This window comes from Dysidea avara, chromosome 4, assembly GCF_963678975.1.
Source record: "Dysidea avara chromosome 4, odDysAvar1.4, whole genome shotgun sequence".
Taxonomy (NCBI): domain Eukaryota; kingdom Metazoa; phylum Porifera; class Demospongiae; order Dictyoceratida; family Dysideidae; genus Dysidea; species Dysidea avara.
Window position 1 is genome coordinate 16,580,551 of NC_089275.1, and position 6,000 is coordinate 16,586,550.

Here is a 6,000-nt window from a genome sequence, read left to right on the forward strand (position 1 = left end):
TATATTTAAGTAGCTGGTTTACATTTGAGTGCTAGATTGAAAAATACGTATAGGGTATAGACTTTATGTACGTACCATGCTATCTTCAAGTACTAGCTACAGATCACATAAAATACATACACCTGTAGGAGAGGTCTGATATCCAATAATTTTGGTGACTCATATTTATGTTGTTCGGCACATGGTCAATATAACTAAACATTTTATCCTTCATGCTGAAACATGATCCATATGGTTTTAGACAGGGGCGGTTCTAGAAAATTGCTGACTGGTTTCCAACTTTAGGGTAGGGGCAGGGTCCATACAGTGGTATTGGAATTAGAACCTACTATATAGTTTATTTAGTTAACTATGAGTGAAAATCATCCCAAAATGTAGAATTTTATAATTCTAAGACTATACAGAGAGAGATTTAATACCTTAATGAGCAGTAACAAAGGTTATGAAATTGAGAACAATAATTGTGACCCTATTTTGGAAAACCATACATTTCGGCACATTGGTCAATTTTCTTTTTTATAGCTACAATGAAGCACTAAGTGGTTATCTACCTTGTATCAAAATTTTGTATTGATACACTGAAGCATATATACCAAAGATATGGCTAATTATTTTACTGTCTAATACATAGCAAAACTTTTCATTATCAGTTTATATAGTATTGTATAGTAATCAGGTGTGACAAATTGATGACAAATCACTTTGTTCATAAAGATTTCCATTCTTACAATCTAAAATGGTTAAAAAGAGATCCTTGAGAGTTTAGTCATGTGTTCTTTGTGCTATTCCTCAATTAAATCATTTGTATTATTGTCTATAGACAAGAAAATGTTTGGTATGAACAAATCACTCAATTTGTAAGTTAACTGGTGTCCCACGCAATGTGAACTACTACATGGTCTGATATAATTGAGTATACGTATCTCCTAGAAAAAATAAGCTATGGATGTGAAATTTCATAACAAGAAGGCTTAATACTAAAATGTGCAAAAAAGATTATTTCAAACAATCTCTGAAAAATTCTTGCATGTGCCCAAATGTATGGTTTTCCAAATATGGTCACAATTATTTTAGAGGCACTTAATGCACTTGAAGGTGTAATGCAAAAGAAGGATCGTTTTGTGGTGGAGAGAGTAATATGATCACCAGAAGTTATGTAATAAGCTATCTAAGTAGGTTAAATACATTATTTTAGGTTTAATAGCTATTTGAGAACATTTTTAGTAATGTTACTATTGTTAGTTTGTTCATAAGTATAATTACTGTGTGTGTTTATATGTACTGTATGTTGTGTGCAGGGCATAACTGAAGAACAGCTTCAGCTGTAGGCTTGAGTCTCACTATGAAAAAAGAGGGATATAAGATGGTATATCCAGTGGCTTATTGAATATATACAAAAAAGCTTGATATAACCTGTAGTATACTAACAATCACATGTAAGGCTTTAGTTAATGTGTTAAACATATTGAAACCATATATGTGATGGTATAGTGTGGGCATTATATTTGATATAAGCTATTTTAGGTATTGTGGTAAATAAACTGAAACCATATATGTAATAGTATAGATATCTTAGTAGTAGCTAATTTACTAAAGCTAAGTTCACATCAATAAGATTATAATTCACTTTAATTCACACTCTGAAAGTATTACAAACAGCACACATTTATATAGTCACACTAAGAGAATGTTCTAGAACTACAAAGGAAATTAAAAGTTACTAAAATAAGTATCAAGTACAAGAAACTAAAAATAGCTAATTTTATTCATGAACATTAGTCTACATACTTACAGATTATTGTCTCTATATAGTTCAAAGTCTACAATACCACATCTCCTCCCTCTGTCAAGAGTGACTTTGTCCATCAAAGTTAAGTGTAAGACGGTCAGGAGGTCGACGTTGTCGTAACGGATAATGTCTTTCAGGAGGTTCTGTTTTAGCTGGATTAGTGGTATGCTGTTCAGTGGTAGTTTCAGAGACAGTGGTATCCTCTGGTGGTGAATAAGGATAAGTGTCAATGTCAATAGTGTCAGATGAGGTGGTAGCAGGTATGGCTATAGCCTTTGGAGTGACTATCCTATGACGTAGTTGGTCTATGTGACGTTTGACAGTTCTGCCATTATTAATTGCAACACTAAAAGTCACTGGACCCAGTTTCTGTAGAATCACACCAGGTATCCACTGGTGTGGTCCATTGTATTCTCTGACAAATACAGTAGTGCCTGGAAACATAGGTTGTGATCTGGAATGTTTATCATGATGTAGCTTTTGATCTGCTTGTTTAGATGTCACTTGTTGTTTAGTGTTTGGCATCATTAAGTCAAAACGTGTTCTCAGTTTTCGTTTGAAGAACAGTTCACAAGGAGCAACATTAGTGGTGGCATGAGGAGTTGCACGATACTCAAACAAGAATTCTGATAAACGGTGGTGAATTGATTTGCCATCATTGGAACTAGCCTTCAGGGTACGTTTCAGTGTTTGTACAAAGCGTTCAGCAAGGCCATTTGAGGCTGGATGATAGGGAGCACTGAGAATGTGTTTAATACGATTGCCTTCTAGAAATTGTTTAAATTCTGCAGATGTGAATTGAGGACCATTGTCCGACACTAATTGTTCTGGCAATCCATGACGAGCAAACAGTGACCTTAGGACTTCAATTGTCTTTACAGAGGTAGTAGTTGACATCACTTCTACTTCTGGCCACTTTGAGTGTGCATCTACAACAATAAAAAACATGTGACCCAAGTATGGCCCTGCAAAGTCAACATGAATACGTTTCCATGGGGTGTCAGGCCATATCCAAGGGTGTAGAGGTACTGCAACCGGATTGGCTTGGTTAGCTTGGCAAGATTGACAAGATTTGCCCAATTCTTCAATTACTTTGTCTAGTCCAATCCACCAAAAGTAGCTTCGTGCAATTGCCTTCATTCTTGTGATTCCAGGGTGATTAGCATGAAGAGATTTCAGTACTTGTGAATGAAGTGTCTGTGGAACAATCACACGCATACCCCACATCACACAGCCATTCTCAACACCAAGTTCATTCTCACGGTGTTTGTAGGGTTGAAGTTCCTTTGGTACCTTGGTAGGCCATCCCTCTTGCACATAACGGTAGACTTTGCCAAGTATGGTGTCACGCCTGGTAGCTTTCTGAATATCTCCAAAAGTTACAGGAAGAGCTTGCACTTGTGCAATGTTAAAAGTGGTTACACTGAGAATCTAAGTCTGGAAGTGTTGAAGGTAACGGTAACCTTGACAGACCATCAGCATTACCATGGTTTGTAGTCGACTTGTATTGGATAGTGTAGTCATATGCTGACAGTAAAATTGCCCATCTTTGTAAACATGGAGCTGCTAGAGAGGGTATTCCCTTCTTTGGTCCCATGATTGTAACTAATGGTTTGTGGTCAGTTATGAGAGTGAAATTACGCCCATAGAGGTAACGGTGAAACTTTTTAACACCAAAAATCAGTGCCAGAGCTTCCTTTTCTAGCTGTGCGTAGTTCTTTTCTGCACTTGTTAATGTACGGGAAGCAAAAGCTATTGGACGTTCGGAACCATCTGAGAAAATATGAGAAATAACTGCACCCACTCCATATGCAGAGGCATCAGCTGCTAAGGCAATTGGCAAATTGGGGTTAAAATGAGTAAGTACGCAAGCTGAGGTTAGCTGTTTCTTGGCATTCTGAAAAGCTTTGGAACACTCAGTTGACCAACACCATTTCTTGTTTGATTGTAAAAGTGAGTTCAAAGGGTGTAAAAGTGTTGACAAATTTGGAATAAATTTTCCATAATAGTTAAATCAAGCCCAAAAATGATCTAAGCTGTTGCACATTGACAGGAGGTGGGGCTTTCACAATGGCCTCTACCTTGGAAGGGACAGGTTCAATACCATCCTTAGTTATCACATGTCCTAAGTACTCAATAGACTTAAGTAAGAACTCACACTTCTCCAGTTTCAGTCTGAAACCATGAGTAGTCAGTCGAGTAAACACTTGTTCAAGGATATGGAGGTGACTGTCTTCATCTGAGGTACTGACCAATATGTCATCAATATAGCAGCACACTCCAGGAATTCCTTGTAGGACAGTGTCCATCAGTTTTTGGAAAATAGCTGGAGCTGAGGAAATGCCGAAAGGCAATCGGTTGTAGGCATACAGACCTTGATGAGTGTTAATAGTCAAGTAAGGTTTTGAGTTGTCTTCAATTGGCAACTGTAAGTAGGCTTGGGACAAGTCTAGCTTAGAAAATATTTTCCCTGATGATAAGGTAGAAAACAGCTCTTCAGGAGTTGGTAGTGGATATTCTTCAACTGACAAAGCTTGGTTGACGGTAACTTTGTAATCCCATTCTCGTCGCCAATATGTGATATCTTAGTAGTAGCTAATTTACTAAAGCTAAGTTCACATCAATAAGATTATAATTTGCTTTAATTCACACTCTGAAAGTATTACAAACAGCACACATTTATATAGTCACACTAAGAGAATGTTCTAGAACTACAAAGGAAATTAAAAGTTACTAAAATAAGTATCAAGTACAAGAAACTAAAAATAGCTAATTTTATTCATGAACATTAGTCTACATACTTACAGATTATTGTCTCTATATAGTTCAGTCTACAATACCACATATAGTATGCATTATACTAAAGTATAACATGAGTATAATACAGGGTTTATATTAAGGCTTATTTGTATTCAATAAGCCACTGGAAATACCATCTTATATCCCACCTTTTTCAGTGTCCATTATGCTCCAAAATTTGCCTATTATGCTTTTTGGCATTTCTCCAATTTTCTGCCTATTATGCTTGTTTTTATTCTTTTCAGAAATGCATTATGCTTTTATTATGTGTGTTTTTTCTAAACAAGGGAAGTTCTTCATACAACAGAACGTGAATGAAAAGTGTCACTTCAGCATACAAAAATTAGTAAAAGCTTAAAATTGCATGGGATGTGCTCCAGAGTTTGTAGGCATTGTAGAGCAAGGGATCTGGAGGCAAATCTATAGTCTCTTAGAATCTATAGACATTTTATTGTCTAGTATCTTTGTAGTTTTGTATGCAATTATTTATTGATAAAAGTATTATGATAGATCTTCTGAGTTTTAGCAATTGGTATTCAAAGGATAGCAACTGTTTAGTATAATATTATGCAACTTGCATTTGCACCACCATGCCAAGAACATATTAGCTTCCTGGGGTAAACACTTAATGGTTGTTATTCTCCCTGTTGCATGCGATGACTGTTCTATTAGAGTGTTTGACTGTCCTATTAGAGAGTCTCAATCTTTTTGAAATATTTTCCTGGTTTGATATTAACCTCAGCCTTACTGCAGACCTGCAGATACTTCACTGTTTTCAATGCCCAGACATTGACTAGCTATACTGACTCACCACTAACTTTATTATCATCAGAGCTTCTCTTGTAGCTATTGTCTTCCAATCGAGCTTCTAATAATCATAATCATAATATCACATTTTATTCAAAATCAGACGATGAGACACATTAGATATAGCTATCATATAAACTGCTTTGCCATGCCTTGATACTAGTTGGCACACGATTGCCTGTGTCCTATAAAACTCAAACCCACAATGAAAAGCACTGAATCGTTCCGTCGAGTGTAAACAAGACTGTAGTGCATTTTACTACTCATTGTCAAGAAACATTTCACCATTCAAAACACTTGATTTTGTGGCTGTTATAGCAGAAGTTATAAATATCATGGCAGAAATTTGCCCATTTTGTTCCTGATTATGCTCCATTATGCCAGCATTATGCTTTATGCTTTTCATCCCCTATTATGCCAAAAATTATGCCAGCATAATTGACGCAAGCCTATTCGGCTGATGCTGCCTCCCTGTTGAAAAATAACAATTGAGAAAAAAAGTTTGTTGAGTACTTTATAATTTTTTCGATCTCAAAAGATGAGTTTCAGGAAACCAGTGAAACCCCCGTAGAACCGTGCCTGGTTGTTGACATGCATCACATGTG